The following is a 10,955-nucleotide window of genomic DNA, read 5'->3' on the forward strand; positions in this document are numbered from 1 at the left end:
TTGAGGTTTGTTTGTTTGTTTGGTAGTTGTGTGGGAGAGGGGCCCAGGGGAAGGGTGGTGCTGGGTGGGAGGGTGGTTCCTGTGAATAGGACTTCCGATCATGGGGGAGTTAGAAATGATCAGTAGCCCCGTGTGGTGGCGCACGCCTTTAATCCCAGCACTCTGGAGGCAGAGGTAGGAAGATCGCTGTGAGTTCGAGGCCACCCTGAGACTACATTGTGAATTCCAGGTCAGCCTGGGCTAGAGGGTGACCCTACCTCAAAAAAAAAATTAATTAATAAAAATTATGATTTATTTATATGTGTATGGGTACACTAGGGTCTCTTGCTCCTGCAAATGAACACCCGTCCAGCTTTACATGGGTGGCTAGAAATTGAACCTAGGCTGGCAGGCTTTGTAAGCAAGCACTTTGAACCTATGAGCCATCTCTCCAGCCCCACGCCTGGCTTTTAACATGGATTTTGGGGATCAAACTCAGGTCTTCATGATTGCACAGCAAGCACTGTTACCTGCTGAGCCATCTCATCAGCCCTCAACTGTAACTTGACTTTGTTGAATTTTTTTAAACTATTAAGATTAAAAAAAAAAATTATTTGAGAGTGACAAACAGAGAAAGAGGCAGAGAGAAAGAGAGAGAGAGAGAGAGAGAGACAGCGAGAGAAGGAGAGAATGAGCACACCAGGGTCTCCAGCCACTGCAAACGAACTCCATATGCATGCATCACCTTGTGCTTCTGGCTTACGTGGGTCCTGAGGAATCGAGCCTTGAACCAGGGTCCTTAGGCTTCATAGGCAAGCGCTTAACCGCTAAGCCATCTCTCCAACCCCTGGTTGAATTTTAAAAATTTGTTTTTATAATGCTTTTTTTACAGCTGTGTGTGATGTCACAGCCTGTGATCCCAGCACATTTTCCGCTACAGAGTGAGTTAGAAGCTAGCCTGGGCTACATGAGATCCTGACTCAAAAGCAAAACAAAAAATGTGCTTTCTTCGATCATAACTCTCTGGGATGCCAACCAAGCACACATTCTTTGTTTTGGCCCCAAAGCCACCACTTTTTGCTGAAAGCGGGTGCAGGGAAAATAACGAAGACTGTTGAAGGCTGTAGGCCGTGTTTAACCTGAGGCTTTGCTCAATCAATGTTTTTTGCTGCTCTCCTCTCAAGAGAAAATGCCTTAATGTCTACGTGGCCTTCTTTTCTGGGGGAACCAGATGTCTGATAACACATGAAAGCGGTCATCCTTGCTGTTTGTTTGCCAAGGGTGTGTGATGCAACTATGACAAATACTAAGGGCTGTCCCTCCAACCTGTGACAAGCCTGGGGCTGATATATTTTATCAATTACTTGAAGATACACACCAAGAAAGAAAATTAAGTAATAAGCTCTTAATGTGTACACAGTTCAAAAAGATAATTTAGATTGAGATGGTCGCTTTTCCTTTGTGCTGCTGAGCCTTCTAAGCAGAACTCCCACACTCCACACACATGCAGAGAGAGATTTTCTTAAAACTATTTTTAAAAATATTTATTTTTATTTATTTGACAGAGAGACAATGGGCGTGGCTGACCTGGAATTCACTATGTAGTCTCAGGCTGCCCTCAGACTCAGAGCGACCTCCCTACTTCTGCCTCTCAAGGGCTGGGACTAAAGCCGTGAGCCACCACACTCAGCATACATGTCTTTATAATCCGAATTATTTCTTGGGTGTACAGTGTACCTGGAGTCTCTTCTAAATATTACACTTTCGCCTGGAGGTAGAATAAGAGGCCAGGATTCCAGGGCTAGTTACAGACTTTGTAGGCTCAATGTAAAGGTATGGCCTCTTGTTACAAAATGGAAAAGAATTTCAAGACAGCCTCAGTAGAGCTGGAACCAATCCTGGATCCTCCTGAGTTGCGCAGCCTGCTGTGACTGTGCAGCTTGCATCCCTTGTTGGCCTTGTCTCTCTGGAGGTCACCCGGCACAGAGCTGAGGTTCTGTCCCTGGAAGATGACTTTTGTGAAAGCCTCTTCCCTTGCCCGTTCACATATGTGTCTTCTCTAGCCTTCTAACTGATTCCAGGACCTGGAAATTCCATCTGACCCCTAAGGGCTGCTCCTAATACAATCAGGGGAACACGAGACCCAGAGTCAGGCCCCAAATCAAAGGCCGGACAAGCCTTGGATAGATTATAGCTGCTATAAAGACGCCTCCTCTCCGTCTTGTTTCCAGCTCCCTCAATGAAGCCAGAGACGTTTGTCGTTGAGAAACCCAGTTGGCGAAGCAAGGCTTTGGGGTGAAGTTGATAACTAGAGGAGGCAAAGAGGGGGACGGGCTTCAGGTTGGAAGTCAAGTCATATTTCTATATATGTGTCGGCATTTAAAAACACACTGTGCGGCTGGAGAGATGGCTCAGCAGTTAACGTGCTCACCTGCGAAGCCAAAGAACCCAGGTTCTATTCCCTAGGACCCATGTAAGCCAGATGCTCAAAGTGGCACATGTGTCTGGAGTATGTTTGCAGTGGTTAGTGGCCCTGGTGCACCCATTTCATTCTCTCTCTCTCTTTCTCTACCTCTTTCTCACTCTCTTTCTCAAATAAATAATAAATTAAAATAAAATGTATTTTTTAATTCACTCAGGAAGGAGCTGGGCTGGCAATTCTCCATTGTCACTGCCAAGCCGTTGCTGTAAGCCCCCATCCAACGCAGTCACCCTGTTTTGTTAACATGAGCAACAGAAGGGGTCAGACAGAAAGGAAAGAGGCAGGCGTTGCTGGGGGAGCATGCTGAGCCCGGTCCCCTTGCGCTCCTGCCGCTGTCCTGAGGCCAGCAGAGACTTGTTCCTGTCCCATGAGGAGAGACAGTAGCGTAACCATCATTATCATGTTCTGCTGACGCCATTCTATTTTGTTATTGTTGCGAACATCATGCTGTGTCTAGCTGAGTTAAACGTTATCACCGGCACGTGCCCATATAGCAAGAGCGTACTGGATTAAAGACATGGTCATATCCGAGTTTCCAGAATCTACTGGGAACCTTGAAACGTGTCCCTGTGGACGGGGCATGGGGATGATTTATATGCTGAAACTTTAAAAAGTCATATTTATCCATGCATGGTGGAGCACGCCCTTAACCGCAGCACGTGAGAGGCAGAGATTGGAGCATCACTGTGAGTTCAAAGCCAGCCTGAGACTATGTGGTGAATTCCAGGCCAATGTGGGCTATCTTGAAAAACCAAGAAAAGAAAACAACTTTTGCTAGTCATGGTAGCTCACACTTATAATCCCAGCTCTTGGGAGGTAGAGGCAAGAGGATCAGGAGTTCAAGGTCAGCCTGGGTTACATGAAAACTTGTCTTAAACAAAATTAAGCAAAACAACAAAAAAATTAAAAAATGGGGCTGGTGAGATGGATTAGTGGTTAAGGCACTTACCTGCAAAGCCAAAGGACCCAGGTTCAATTCCCCAGGACCCATGTAAGCCAGATGCACAAGGGGTGCACGTATCTGGAGTTCATTTGCAGTGGCTGGAGGTCCTGGTGTGCCCTTTCTCTCTCTGTGTCTCTCTGCCTATTTATCTCTCTCAAATAAATAAATATAAATAAAAATACATTTTTAAAAAGGGCCGGAGAAATGGCTTAGTGGTTAAGGCAAATACCTCAAAGCCTAAGGACCCTGGTTCAATTCTCCAGGTCCCACATAAGCCAGATGCACATGGTGGCACATGCGTCTGGAGTTTGTTTGCAGTGGCTAGAGGCCCTGGTGTGCCCATTCTCATTCCCTCTCTCTCTCTCTCTCTCTCTCTCTCTCTCTCTCTCTCCTTCCCTCTCTTTCTCTCTAATAAGTAAATAAATAATCTTTAAAAAAATTAAAAATGGCCGGGCATGGTGGCACAGGCTTTTCATCCCAGCACTCAAAGGGAGGCAGAGGTAGGAGGTTCACTGTGAGTTGGAGGCCAGCCTGAGATTACATGGTGCATTCCAGGACAGCCTGGACTATTTAACTTGAAATCAAGAGAAGGCATCATTTTAGATTTTGCATTCCAGGCGACACTGGTTCTCACTGTTGTTAGCGTTGTGGTAGTGTGTGATGTGTGCACGTGTGTGTGGAGGCCGGAGGAGGATGTCAGGTGTTCTCCTGTGGTGTGCTTCTGCCTTACTTCCTGACAGGTCATGACTTGGAACAAGGCAGCTTCTTCGGATAGGTAGTCAGCTCAGGACGGGCCCACAGAAGCCAGGTCTCGTCCAAGATGGCAGTAGGCCATCAGAGTTTCAGTCTGGCCCAGGCTGACCTGGAATTCACTCTGTCGTCTCAGGGTGGCCTCGAACTCACGGCGATCCTCCTACCTCTGCCTCCGAGTGCTGGGATTAAAGGCGTGCGCCACCATGCCATCCAAAGCAGGATTTTCTTGAACTCTACCCAGACTTAGTGCCCGTGGCTGCCCTTTCCTGAATCAGCGCTCCTCCTGGGGCTGCCAACCCATCAGGTTTTTCCCTGCGCATCTGAGCCTGGTGACTGGACTTGTTTTAGTTGGAGACCAGATTCATAGACTAAATGGACCAGAGCCACATGTGTGAGAGGCTTGTTCCCCAGAAAGAGACTTCTATTCCCCATGTGAGATATTCTCCTGTTTTCTCTTCTCTCCTGTTTTCACCTTATCCTTAATCAGTCCTCATAACTTACTCTTCTCTGTGTCCACGTTTTTCTTCTTGTCTTTTTGTTTTTGTTTTTTGGGGTAGGGTCTCCTTATAGTCCAGGCTGACCTGGAATTCACTATGAAGTCTCAGGGTGGCCTCGAACTCACAGCGAACCTCCTACCTCTGCCTCCTGAGTGCTGGGATTAAAGGCGTGCGCCGCCACGCCTGGCTTCTTTGATAACTTCGACAAGGACTGAAGATGGGGAGTGGTTCGGGAGGCTGGGGGGGTCTTCTGCATCATTATGGAAATCAAATCCCTCCCAGAGTTCCAATACCAACACGGTTGAGTCTCTCTCTGAATCTAGAGCTGTTTCATTTTCCAGTTAGACTGGCTGACCAGAGAGCACCAGTGATCCTCCTGCCTCTGCCTTCTACCCAGCACTGGGGTCCTCCAGCATGCATGGTAAGTGCTTTACTCACTGAGCAATCTCTCCAATCTGATTCTTACTATTTTTATAATTTGCCTTTTTTTAAAAAAAATCATACTTAATTTATTTATTTGAGAGAGAGGGCCTCTACCCACTACAAACTCCAGAACCATTCATCACCTTGTGCATCTGGCTTATGTGGGTTCTGGGGAGTCAAACCTGGGTCCTTAGGCTTCACAGGCAAGTACCTTAACTGCTAAGCCATCTCTCCAGCCCACCTTTAATTTTTTTATTTTTATTTTTAATAACCTCCTTAAAAGCGGAAGCTCGGGACAGATGGAGGGGAAGAAAGACATAGCCTGGCTTTACGCAGGAACTGTGTTTGCCCTCAGCTTGATAAATCATCAGGGCTGGAACCAAAGAAAGAAAAAAAAAAAATCAATCAATCAATCATTCCTTTTTGGATGGTTATTTTAAATATTTAGCTGAAATTGTCCTCACGTGTGTCAGCTGTTTTCCCTGCAAGCTCCCACAAACTCTGTGCTCACACACAATGAGGAGAGGCGGGTCCCAGCTGCGGGACCCCTCTTGTGTTTTCAATTTAAAGCTCTGGGAGATAGCTCACATTAACTAACATGGCAAGAAATATACAACTTGTGAGCCCAAGAAAGCAGAGATTTTACTCATAAAATCCTTTGATAGTTTAGCCATCTGGTCAGAGGGAAGCCTCGCATAAAAAGAGGCCCAAGGAAGGTCAAAGGGCACCCTCTCCTAGGGTCAAGGGGCCCTCACAGAGTTTGCTCCACTGGGCTCCGCTAAAAGGATGCCTGACAAATTATTGCACATTCCATAGCTTTTTGCGTAAGTATTTGATTACAGTGGACAGGAATGTTGTTGATATATCCAAGCTGAGCTGGGGGAGGGGCGGGCTCAGCTCTACCCCCACGTGCTTTCTCTACCAAGGCACTTTAGCAATGCTGTCTGTTCTGCTCTGTTCTCTGGCTTGCTTGGAAGCCCTTTGGCTTGGACAAGTGGGTGAAGAGACATCTTCCTCCCCTCTGAGAGAAAAAGCAATGTCACGTCACCCTGAATGGCCAGGAAAGCCCACCCCTTCCCAGCCCCCACCCCACTGCCTTTTTTTTTTTCTTTTTTCTTGCTGTTTAGTAATAAAATAGAGAGCTCTGCGCTATTTCCGGTGTGAATGTCAACAGAACCAAACATATTTATGGCTTTATTTCTCAGAGGGGATCACAGGCTAAAGGGAATTTGAGGTGATTGTCATCCTTCTTTGAGAGGTCTGAAAGGCTCAGGGAGGAAATCACTTCACTTTATGGGGGTCTTTGATAACATGAATACAGTAACACACGGGCGGTCTTTGAATTGCTGTAGTCAATACGTTGCACTTGTACAAAGTGCCAGGGAGACAGACCCTTCCCTCAAAATCAGGGAGACGGAAGGCAGGCGGTGTCTGTGGATGCCCCGGGGCATCTTCACAGCTCAGTGGTCTCAGCTCTGTGGAAGAAGGGGACTGGCTCATTCTGGGAACAGACAGGGCATCCCTGCCAGCTTGTGGCACTTTTTCCATTACACTTTTTGTTGTTTTTGAGGTAGGGTCCCACTCCAGTTCAGGCTGACCAGAAACTCACTCTGTAGCTCCACACTTGTCTCGAACTCACAGCGATCCTCCTGTCTCAGCCTCCTGAGTGCTAGGATTAAAGGTGTGTGCCGCCATACTCTGCTCCATTAGATTTTTAATTTTTTGTTTCCTTATTTATTTTATTTTAATTAATTAATTATTATTTTTAATTTTTTTTTTTTGTTTTTTTGAGGTAGGGTCTCACTCTAGCCCAGGCTGACCTGGAATTCACTATGCAGTCTCAGGGTGGCCTTGAACTCATGGCAATTCTCCTACCTCTGCCTCCCAAGTGCTGGAATGAAAGGTGTGTGCCACTACACTCTGCTCTGTTACACTTAAAAAATATATTTATTTATTTGAGAGAGAGATAGAAAGAGAGGCAGGCAGAGCGATTGGAATGGGCACACCAGGGCCACTGCAGCAAACGAACTTCAGACCCATATGCCACCTTGTGCATTTGCCTTTATGTGGGTACTGGAGAATCGAATCTGGGTCCTTTGGCTTTGCAGGCAAGTGCCTTAAGTGCTAAGCCATCTCCCCAGCCCGTAGACTTTTTGTTGTTACTGTTGTTTGTAATTTTTCCAGCTTCCAAACCAGTGGGAAACAGGTGCAGGCCAATGCCCCAGTTGGCTCAAGAGAAGGGGAGTCAACAATTGAATTTTCCCCAGCTAATGGTGATTCACTGTGGTGGTGGTGGGGACTCAGGGTGTGGAAACACGTGTTCCTTTAGGAGGGGCTGGGAGATGACTTAGTCTTGCCGTTCGTGTGAGGACTGGAGGTTGGATCCTTAGAGCCATGTAAAATTAGAGTAGGTAGAAGGTCAAAACTGACACCCAGTGTTGTCTTCTGACCTCCACATGTACACTCAGATATACACATACACATATGTACACTCAAATACACACATTACACACACATTACACATATGTACACTCAAATACCCACATTACACACACATTACACACACACTATACACATATCACACACACATACATACGTACTCTCAAATACACACATTGCACAAACACTTCACACAAATGCATTACACACACAGAGGTTAAAATAAAATCTCTGGCCCTTGGATAAAGCCAGGTGTGTTGGCTCACGCCTTTAATCCCAGCATTCTGGAGGCAGAGGCAGGAGGATTGATGTGAGTTCGAGTTCGAGGCCACTCTGAGACTGCAGAGTGAATTCCAGGTCAGCCTGGGCCAGAATGAGATCCTACCTTGAAAAATCAAAAAAAAAAGAAAAAAAAAAAATCCCTGGGCCTTGGGTTGGAGAGATGGCTCAGCAGTTAAGGCACTTGCCTACAAAGCCTAAGGACCAGAGTTCTATTTTCTAGGACCCATATAAAGCCAGATGCATAAGGTGGCACATGTGTTTGGAGTTTTCAGTGGCTGGAGGCCCTGACATGCCCATTCTCTCTTTCTCTCTCTCTCTCTTTCTCTTACTCTCTCAAGTAAATAAATAATAATGAATGAAATATTTTTTAAAAAACCTCTGGTCTTGAGGTGATGGCTCAGTGGACAAGGTGCTTGCTGCGCAAAGCTGAGTTCCTGAGTTTGGCCCCCGGTCCCTGTGGAAATGCTGGGCTTCTGTTGTCCTGTGCACTATGGCGAGAAGTGGAGCAGAGACCAAAGAATTTCCTGGAAGCTCATGAACAGAGGGGTGAGAAAGGTGAGATCGACCCGAAAAGTTGTCCTTTGACCCCTACACACACACACACCCAAAATTAATAAATAAATAAAAACCCATGAAAGTTATCACTTTTCTTTTTTTTTGGGGGGGGGCTGGTATGTAGTTGGTAGAGGGCTTGCCTGCATGCCTGAAGCCCTGGTTTCAATCCCAAGCACACAGAAAGCCAACGTAGTGTTTGCTCTACGCCTAGAATCCCAGCGCTTGAGAAATCGAGGCAGGAAGATCAGGAGTTCGAGGTCATCCTTGGCTATTTGTCAAGTTTGCTGTTATGCTAGGGAGCAAGCACTGTGCTCTGGAGCCACCCTTCAGCACGATCTCACTCTAGCTCAGGCTGGCCCCAAACTCCGATCTCTGCGTCCTGGTTACAGGGGTGAGCCACTGCGCCCAGATAATGGGGCCCTTTTCAAGAGTACAATTTAACAGCATTTTGTACATTCATCATATTGTACAACCAGTCTTGCAGCCTGGGTCCACAGCGTATCTGCCACCCTAACAAAACCTGTGCTCAGCCTGGCGTGGTGGCGCACGCCTTTAATCCCAGCAGTCTGGAGGCAGAGGTAGGAGGATTGCAGAGAGTTCGAGGCCAGCCTGAGACTACGTAGTGAATTCCAAAGACTGAAATGCAAAGACTGAGAGCCTGTGTTCAAATACCCAGTACCCATGTAAAGCCAGATACATAAGGGGGCACATGCGTCTGGAGTTTGTAGTGGCAAAAGTGACACACCCATTCTCTGTCTCTCTCTCCCTTTCTCCTTCCCTCTCTCCCTCTTTATCTCTCTCTCTCTCTCTGTGCTTGCAAATAAATAATAAAGAAAATACTTTTTTTTTTTTTTGTTTCTTTTTGAGGTAGGGTCTCACTCTGCCTCAGGCTGACCTGGAATTCACTATGTAGTCTCAGGGTGGTCTCGAACTCATGGCGATCTGCCTACTACTGCCTCCTGAGTGCTGGGATTAAAGGCGTGTGCCACCATGACTGGCTAATAATTAAAATATTTTAAAATTTAAAAAAGAGAAAGAGAGAGGGGGTGCAATTTGATACATGAAATAAATGACTGGAGAGAGGAAAGGAAGGCAAAATTAATTACAGCATTTTGTACCTGTGTGAAATTTTAGACTCTGGGCCACGCACGGTGGCTCATACCTGCAATCCTAGCACTTGGGTAGCGGAGGCAGGAGGGTTGTGAGTTCGAGACCACTATGGATGACTAATACTCTGGACTACTTAGTGAGACCTTGTCTCAAAATAAAATGAAACAAAACAAACAAACAAACAAACAACAACAACAACAAAAAAAAAACAAACCCCAGCTGGGTGTGGTAGTGCACGCCTTTGATCCCAGCAGGTGGGAGGCCTGAAATTTAGGAGAATATCTATGAGTTCAATGCTAGCATGGAGCTGCCTAGTAAACTCCAGGTTAGCCTGTGCAAGAGTGAAACCCTGCTTCGAAAAAACAAAAACAAAACAAAATTTAAAAATTCCAAAACATAAACAAACAACAACAAAAAGAGTATTAGGGCCAGTTGTGGTGGCGTACACCTTTAATCCCAGAACTCAGGAGGCAGAGGTAGGAGGATCGTAGTGAATTTGAGGCCACCCTGAGCCTACACAGTGAATTCCAGGTCAGCCTGGGCTAGAGGGAGACCCTACCTCAAAAAACCAAACAAATACAGTTATGTTCATTGTCAGGCACAAGAGTCCTTGGTGTGCCCACACACACATATAATTTTATTTATTTATTTTATTTATTTATTTATTTTATTTTATTTATTTTTTTAATTTTTAATTTATTTATTTGAGAGCGACAGACACAGAGAGAAAGACAGATAGAGGGAGAGAGAGAGAATGGGCACACCAGGGCTTCCAGCTGAACTCCAGACGCATGCGCCCCCTTGTGCATCTGGCTAACGTGGGACCTGGGGAACCAAGCCTCAAACCGGGGTCCTTAGGCTTCATAGGCAAGCGCTTAACCGCTAAGCATCTCTCCAGCCCATAACTAAAAATTTTAAAAGAAAGTATGTTCTGGTTGTCTTGAGGATGGTTGAGTGATAATTTTCTCATCGTGGCACTTTAGAGAAAGTTACAATTTGTTGAACATCTTACTGCATAATATACAACTGAAAACATGTCCAGTTCATAAATGCATACACTGTTGAATTTTCACAAACTGAACAGAATTGTCTAGTCAGAATAAAGATCGTGTAGGAGGACCAACCAGTTTCCCTAACCCATCATGCTCATCCTCCAAAAGGTAATCATTAAACTGACTTCTAATAACGCAAAATAAATAACAAATCTGCTTTTGAATTTTGCATGGATGAAGTCATATGTGGTTTATTCTTTTATGTCTGTAACCATTCAGTGAGTATAATGCTTTTGAAACATATTTATACTTTTGCTTGCTAGTAAAACAAACAAACAAACAACAACAACAACAAATAAAAAAACAAAGCCAGGGCTGGAGAGATGGCTTAGAGGTTAAGCGCTTGCCTGTGAAGCCTAAGGACCCCGGTTCGAAGCTCGATTCCCCAGGATCCACGTGAGCCAGATGCACTAGGGGGCGCACACGTCTGGAGTTCATTT

This window comes from Jaculus jaculus, chromosome 8 (genome assembly GCF_020740685.1).
Source record: "Jaculus jaculus isolate mJacJac1 chromosome 8, mJacJac1.mat.Y.cur, whole genome shotgun sequence".
Classification (NCBI taxonomy): Eukaryota; Metazoa; Chordata; class Mammalia; order Rodentia; family Dipodidae; genus Jaculus; species Jaculus jaculus.